The following is an 8,754-nucleotide window of genomic DNA, read 5'->3' on the forward strand; positions in this document are numbered from 1 at the left end:
CAGGTATAGGACCCATTATCCAGAATGCTCGGGACCAAGGGTATTCCGGATAAGGGGTCTTTCTGTAATTTGGATCTCTACACCATAAGTCTACTAAAAAATTAATAAAGCATTATTTAAACCCAAAAGGATTGTTTTGCATCCGATAAGGATTAGTTATATCTTAGTTGGGATAAATAACAAGGTACTGTTTTATTATTACAGAGGAAAAGGAAATCAGTTTTAAAATTCTGAATTATTTGATTAAAGTGGAGTCTATGGGAGACCGGCTTTCCGTAATTCGGAGCTTTATGGATAACGGGTTTCCTGATAAGGGATCCCATACCTGTATTAGAAAATTCTTAGGTTTTCTAAAAGAGTTATGCAAGCAAATGAAAAATATATATTATTTATAAGTACAGTTTGCCTGCCACGTGTTTCATCCTAATAATGTGATAATATAGCTTTCCCTGTGCGCATGTATACATACATACATACATATATAGACAGACAGACTGACACATAGATAAATACCTGTGTGTTATTTTCCCCTGATAATTCAACAAAATAAAAGACATAATAAACTGTTTGTGTTTCTGGGTTATTTATATAGAAGCATGTTTAAGATGTGGATAGTGATTGGTTCACCTAATTATCTCTCTAGGTGATGGGGGCGGAGTCAGAACTGACTTACTGCACAAAATGAGGCGTGGCATAAAGATGTAATTCCACTAACTTAACTTCCCTTTAGAAACGGAAGAAGTGGTGTATTGCAGAGCTGCTTTAGATAAAGCTTGTATCTGCCAGAATTTCTGATAAAATAAAAACACTTTCCATTCAGATAAGGATACACTAACATGGCTGTTCACCTCACAGTTCACCAGCTGTAACTAAACTGTAACTCTAGGGGGGGGGGGCTCCGTGGTTCTGCAAAGATACAGCCATAATGTGCTTATGTCAGTAGGTGTACTGTATGCTTATACATTGGCTGTGGCTGAACGGCATTTGGACGCAGAATGTTTTCTCCTTAATCCAGTTATAATGGCTAAATACATATTTATATATATATATATATAGGACTTAGGTAGGTAGAAAGAGATGCCATAGGGATGTGTATTAAATACATAGATAGATGATAGATCGATAATATGCATCACTACATCATTCCTACCTACCTAAGGCCTGTTAGTCAGATGACTATAAAAATGATACCATGAAAAAGCAGCTTTTTCCAGCTGCAGCCTCCCCGGTGATTGGTATTGCCCTTGGCACAGGGAGGCTGGATCCCAGTCAGTAGACATATCTCTCTCTATGGACCATTCCAAAGAGATCAGATGAGGGGGGAGTCTCTTGTGGGCAATACTAATACACCGGTGTGGGCAAGCAGGGTCGGGCACACTAATACACTATATAAGCAGTACCTATATAGGCAGTACTAATACACTATATAAGCAGTACTAATACACTATATAAGCAGTACTAATACACTATATAAGCAGTACCAATACACTATATAAGCAGTACCAATACACTATATAAGCAGTACCAATACACTATATAGGCAGTACCAATACACTATATAACAGTACTATCACACTATATAAGCAGTACCAATACACTATATAACAGTACTATCACACTATATAAGCAGTACCAATACACTATATAGGCAGTACCAATACACTATATAGGCAGTACCAATACACAATATAAGCAGTACTAATATAATATAGGCAGTACCAATACACAATATAAGCAGTACTAATATAATATAGGCAGTACCAATACACAATATAAGCAGTACTAATATACTATAGGCAGTAGCAATCCATACCTATTTATGACGCAGCCTTGTCCCCGCAGTGCTCAGGCTCAGGCTCAGTGGCGATTGATGGGCAGCGGTCAGATACCCAGATGCTGTTTGTGGGATCCTTTGGGGGCAGGTGTGTATGTACGCCCTGATGCTGAAGATCCGAATTACCTTATGGATCCCCCAATGAATGTGTGTCTCCTCTCTGCGATGCGCTCCCTCCCTCTCCGGCTCCCTCTAGCTGGGCCTGACACAATTTAAATGATAGACATTCAGTGCCGGCCACGCCACATGGTCTGACAGCTTCCCCGCAGCCGCATCCAATGAGAGAGGAGGTTGGGCTCCGGGGCTCGGGCGTGGGGTGATTCCTGCCCCCCCTCCCAGTTTCTCACCAGCCCGAGTGTACATGGGAAGGCTCCGCAAAGCCGGGGGCGGTTGTGTGCACAGACATTAACCTGGGGCTGGCCGGTGTGTGTGGGGCGGCAGGGGTCGGAGGAGGAAAGCGCTAGATAACCTTTCCTCATCTGCCGTTTATCTGCCTATTATATTTGCACATATTCATGGTTTCTCTTTGTCTGCCTCTCGCTTCAGTGAAAGCCCGTATGTTCATAGCTACAGCTACTAAAGGCACATACTGCTCTCCTTACCTACAGGGATACCCTAACGCACCGGTATATATCATAAGCCCACACATATGGCATGTAAACGCACCAACCTTAGCGTGTATAGCTGCATACATACATCTACATGCAATTATTAACAGTTCCTGAGGGAAGTGGTAAAAGAATACAGGATGTGATAAGATTAACCTGGGACTGGAGCTTCTAACCCAGGGCAATGCTGGGATATGCCTAACTGTCCTGTTACACATTAGCCACAACAACCAACATAGCCTTTTAGAACTGATTATATATATGTTTGCTAGCGATGAAGCGGGAAAAGTTTCTGTAAACACAATGAAAGAAATGGATGTTAGCCTTGTTAACCATAGCAACCAATCAGCTGTTTGGTTTCAAACCAGGGCCAGAACTAGGGGTACCTGCCTAGGGCGCAGCAGTGGGGGGCGGATTGACAGAACGCATCCTTCAAGTCGTATGTAGTTGTGTGGGTTAAAATATAATGGAACTGATACAGAGATCTGCTAAAAATCTCCCATGGAGTTTAGCCCTAACTCACAGACTAGATCTAGTCTTTGTCTTTTGTCACTCTAAAGGTGGCCACACACGTGGTGATCTGCGATCTTTCGTGCAACCATCGGTCGCACAAAAGATTGTTCAATCAGCCACTAACGTTCAGGGCTGAAACGGCAGATGAAGGCAGATTTTGCTCAGGCGCCTTCTGATGCCCGATCAAAATCTTTTAACCTGGCCGAACGGCGAGTCAACCGATATCAGCAGCCTACTGCGATATCGATCAACTCACCGACTTGCCATACACGCACCGAATATCGTACGAAACGAGGTTTCGTACGATATTATCGGTGCGTGTATGGCCAGCTTAACTGCCAGCATGATAATATGGAGGGCCAGGATACTATAGCTTATTTAAAGACATCTTATTGGTTGCTATGGTGATTACACCAGGCCAATCATTGTTATTTTATTACATTTCCTCCTTAAGGCTTATAGTAGTGTTCCCCAACCAGTGGTTTGCGAGTAACATGTTGCTCCCCAACCCCTTGGATGTTGCTCCCCGTGGCCTCAAAGCAGGTGCTTATTTTTTAATTTCTGGTAAAGAGGCAAGTTTTGGGCATAAAAACCAAGTATAATGCCAAACAGAGCCTTATTTAGGATCCCAGTCCACATAGGGGCTATTAAGTAGCCAGTTATAGCTTATTGGCACCCTCAGAAACCTTTTTCATGCTTGTGTTGCTCCCCAACTTTTTTTCCATTTAAATGTGGCTCAGGGGTATAAAAGGTTGGGGATCCCCAATAAATTTGCCCCTATTCTCCATATAGGTGACAAGACACTGTTCTAAATCTTGAATTGTTAGGGAATTAGTCCAAACTCAACATAAAAAACTGATGTGAAGTACTCAGGGTACTACTACAAAACACATGACAAATGTAGTCACAAGCGTCAAAATATATAGTGGGACTGATACAAAAATCGGATGGTTAAATAACATGTAATTTTTTCCATCCGACATAATACGACTGTTGGATGCGTGTCCACGTCCAATGCAATATTGTCACATCCAGTCGTAACGCCTTTTTTTCACATTGAAATGCGTTGACTGTTTCATGTAGGCTAGGAACATCTGACTTTATCTGATCTGACATTACATTACAGCCTAAGGATCCTACAAAATCTCCTGCTGCTGCAGCATGGTGCTGCGTGCTATTGCATGGAGGATCAGATTAAATCTGCCCCACTAAATCTGATGAAAAAGGCTTGTGGAGTTTAGCCCTAGTCTAAACACTTTCTATGCTCTGCATGTAACAATAGTAACATGGAGGATAAAATAATCATTAATTTATAGTGACAGATTCTTGTGTTTCCTTTCATCCTTAGAGTGGAAACCTACAGCCACTATCACCCCAGTTACTGTTACCCCAGTTAATGAAGAACTACGACTCTCTTAATCCATCCTACCGAAGACTTCTCTCTGGCATTAACAAGAGAAGTGACATTTGCACAGTCATGGGTTAGTGTGTTGCAGATTAATTGATTTCAGTAAATTTGAACTGGTCCTTATTTACTGCTGTTTGATTAGTAGGGTCAGTATCCCTTGTAACCCAAAAATACTTAGAGGCTATTTTTACCACTAAGGGCTCTTAGGCAGGGGCGGGCCAAGCCGACCGGGCGCCCTAGGCAACCCAGTCGGCCAACTCCGCCCACCTCAGGGCGATTAGATCGGTCATTGCCTCTGCCGCTAATGACAAGCGGTGGAGGCAATGACAAAGTAGCACTAGGGGTAGGCAGGAGAGGCTCCTAGGCAGCTGCCTCTTCTGCCTACCCCTAGTTCCGGCCCTGCTCTTAGGGCCCTTATACATTGGCGTTTGTGGTTGATCCTTGGCACAGAGCCATCAACCAACCCAATATCATGAGGAAGATAATCATCCAGTCCTGGTTTTTTTAGGCCTGAATTCCTCTTTACACTAAATTATAATGTGAAATAAGGTCTCAAAAAGGCCTGGAGTGGATCACTATCTCCCTCATGACATGGGGTCCATGTTTCCTAATTGGGATATACTCATTGAGGTACATGCAAAAGCTGAATGCAGGTGGAAGGGCCCTTACACACAACCATCTACAGAGGTTTTGTTTGGAAGTATGTTGAGGATGCAATATTGCTTGCTGTGGCTATGAAATTCTCCATAACAGCAAAAGCAACTTATGAACATTACTGAAGGTGTGGTTGTTATATCCAATTTGGGCAAAAGCTCATTAAAGGCAAGCAGTATGGCAGCATCCACTACTATGTTAGGTAGTTGGCCCAGATGACTAAAATAACTGAAGGGCAGACATAAATGTGTATGGCCCCTTGTACAAGGCATATCAAAGTAGCGGCCTCTTTACCTGTTTCTGAAATACTCTTTTAGTATCCCCCCCAAAAATTTTCTTAGGCTGGGATAGTATAAGTTGCTTTTTAAGATTTAGAGGCTGAACATTGGAAAAAGTTTATACTGGTAATACCTAACCACTGTTACAGCATATCATGTATATTATTGTAAAAGCAAGTACCCTCTACCAAAACTAGCAATCCATATGCTTATAATTACATTTAATTTTCATAATACATTTCAGTGAATTGTGCGAGACTAACGCTATTATTTTTATAAGGATTTATTATATAAGTTATTCATGTCTCTTGGTTATTATAAGCAAATAATGCACTGATCTCTTACTAGTTCTTTATTTTAAAACTGCAGGCAGGTGTGCATTCCTTTATATTATATAGACATACACCTACACCCTTACACACCTTGGTGTCTAATGTTCTCTCAACTCTTTCCCCAAAGACATGCCTATTTATTATTCAGTCACTAAATTCCTGCTAATAATAAGGCTTCAGTAATGGAATTTCCTCACATTCAGGGACATATTCATCAAAGGATGGCCATATAAAACCTATACAAGTATATAGAGAGAACTGTAGAGTTTCCCTCTGGTGAACTCTATTTTCAGCCTTTTGACTAATATATCCCCTTGTGCAACCTTTCCCTTTAGATTGTCACATCTCACAAGCAGGGTCCTCCTTACCTTATGTATCTGACACTATTTGTAGTGTTTAATGTATGCCTTTCTATTATATTAAATGCTGGTACTTGTAAGTGCTTGTGAACAATAATAACAGTAGGAAATGGACAGTCTGGCGTTCATAATGACTGAAAGCAGCTCAGAAAATGACTGCAAGAAAGAACAGACCATTGGGCATAGCAACAGAATTTTCCTCGCAGCAAATGTTGCAAGAGTTTCTTGTACATTTTGTTAATGGAAATGCTACTCGTCTGGGCGACAGAGAGGTGTGCCTTAGGGGGAGTTTCCTAGCCAATGGAAAAGGCTGTGTAGGTGTTGCTAGGAGATAGGGTGATGTGGTGACTGTGCCGAGTGGGAGGGCTCAGTTTGAGAAAGAAGCCAGTAGTGATGCAATCTGAGCTTCACTGAATCAAGTCTTATTTCAGGTCATTCAACTTGCTGGTGCGAGTGCTTGTCAGGGTTATTAGGGTTCACATCTTGGAGAAAAAAAAATAAAAGTATAATTTTTTCCAGAGGTCTTGTAACCACTCGATTTAACTAGAGTTCAGTTCTGCTTTAGCATAACCTGGTTTATGCTGAAATAAGGCGTCAGGCACCAAACCGTGCTGGAATTATTCCTTGGAACACAGAAGCACTGTATTCTGGGCTTGGGATTTATGGGGCTGAACAGCTCCCCATCAGAGATGCAATGAATAGAAAGGCACTGTGTTTCAGAGGGCTAGCCCTGAATTCCAGATTCCTATTTCACACTACTTTCTCATTTGTGCCTTTGTCATTTGCCAAATTCCCCATGTGCATTTATCAGATTAATTCTGGCTCACAGCTTTGTTCTTCTGCCCTTTCACATTCACTCCAGTCTCTCTACATTCATGTGTCACGGCAATGGCAGCAAAGAAACTGTAAAATGGAGGTTTGTGAAGCACATTGCCTGTTTTACAAAACTGGTGCAACTTTTACACATGGGCTCAAAAAATACCTATTTGCACAGATTTATTGCAATGAACCTAAGAATCCAGCACACCAAATATGGGCCAGGGAGTGATATAGTTAATGGTGTCGTTCATTTTAATGAGAAATTTAAGGAGGTGTTGAGACAGATGCCATCTTGTAGCCTAAGTTTCCCTTTGTTGCAGTCAGTGACATGGAGCAAGTGCTGTTGAAGCCAGATCTTGGGCAGTTGCAACTGCACGTGCTCCACTGATGAAAAGAAAGAGGACTAAAGCAACATTATATGACCACTATCACCACTGTATTTTTAAGTTAGAAAAAAGCAATATTTTTTGTTTATTGAGTCCTTGGTTGCACACTTTGAGTCTGTCTGTGTTGTAAGAACAGGCTTTGTTCTCCTGTAAAGGGGCAAACAAAAGGAAGACAAAAAATAGGTCATCTCCTGGCTTCTATCAGTAGCAGGGGCATTGCAGAGGTGAAGGCCAAAGGGATGATATTTAGTATTTATAGTGGTATTTCAACATGGTAATATATAATGGGCAGCCGTCCATGAAGCTCCTTATTTAGCAGAGCACTGCAAAAAAATTATGCCTAAGGAGCAATCCTTTATTTATATAGTAGTGTGTCATCCATTTCGTAAAGAGAGCTGCCTTCTCATATTCAGATTTCAGTCTCAGACAGCTGCAGATACTCCAAACTCCAGAGCTGCTAAAGAAAAAGCTAAAAAATTAAAAACCCACAAAAAAGTACAAATAAATTGCAAACTGTTTTAGAATATCACCGTCTCCATCATACTAAATGTTACTAACCCAAGTCAAGGCACAGCAGCAGGGGATTCAGAAGCTATTGGCATACGCCAGCTGTGCATGCAGCCACATGGGAAGAATACCAAGTACATCTCAAAGATGGGCATGCACAAGTCATTACTTGTGTACTAAGTCTCTTGTGCTGTAGTACAGAATTTATCTAAAGCCTGAATCCCTTGCAGGTACCTAATTATATATTACATTATCTGAATCATGTAAATAGCATTTTAGTTATGGCTATAAAAAAAGAAATTATGTAATTCAGCCATTGATGATCAAGTTGTAATATAGCCAGAAAAAAAACATTTGATTGTTTTGAAATTTTTTACTTCAACAAATATGTGTATATGAGTTGCAGAATTGTCTGTAGGGAGTTCAGGCAGGAACAGACATGCTGCACTTTATGCTCATTGGCAGGGGTGTAAATTCAGGGGCCCAGACACCCCCTGAGAAAAGAAATACATTCCCCCCCCCCCATGGTATTCCCCTGCACAAAATCAGGGGTGACTTGCAATGAAGCCAAAATTTTGCACGTGCATGGGGTCAGCTTCTTCAGTAGTTATGCCATTGTTTGTTGTGGTCTATTTCACAGAATTGTCTTGTTTCTGTAAAGGAGTTGCTTCTGTGCAACAGGGTATACAGTATGGCTAGGCGGCATCAGTAAAACTTCAGGGCTTTCCAACACAAAGCTCACCATCACTTGAACTGTGAACTACATATCCCATCATCCTCAACAACAACAATAATTTGTAAATAACAGGGCTCTGAGCAGCTGTTGAGAAGCTAAGATTAGGGGTTGTCCAGATTATCAAGCAGAAAATGAGGTTGGCCTGTCATATAAACGGATGTTACAGGTCAGATTAATACATTCTGATGCTAGTTGCACTGGTTTTGGAGCTGCCATTTAATTTAATTCTGAATGAATTAGTAATCAGCCTTGTACCGTTCCATCTATATTCTATATATACAGTATATTGTGAGATGGTCCCTAAATTTACTGACTGACTG

General features: G+C 41.2%; 1 protein-coding gene across 1 annotated transcript in view; it reads right to left on the reverse strand.

Moving 5' to 3' along the window:
- Positions 1–2,088, reverse strand: part of fasn (fatty acid synthase) — a 41,566-nt gene extending 39,478 nt beyond the window's left edge. Inside the window, exon 1 of the mRNA XM_031894264.1 lies at positions 1,814–2,088. The gene's annotated coding sequence lies outside the window, so the exon portion shown is untranslated. The remainder of the gene's footprint in view (positions 1–1,813) is intronic.
- Positions 2,089–8,754: the final 6,666 nt, after the last annotated feature.

This window comes from Xenopus tropicalis, chromosome 10, assembly GCF_000004195.4.
Source record: "Xenopus tropicalis strain Nigerian chromosome 10, UCB_Xtro_10.0, whole genome shotgun sequence".
NCBI lineage: Eukaryota > Metazoa > Chordata > Amphibia > Anura > Pipidae > Xenopus > Xenopus tropicalis.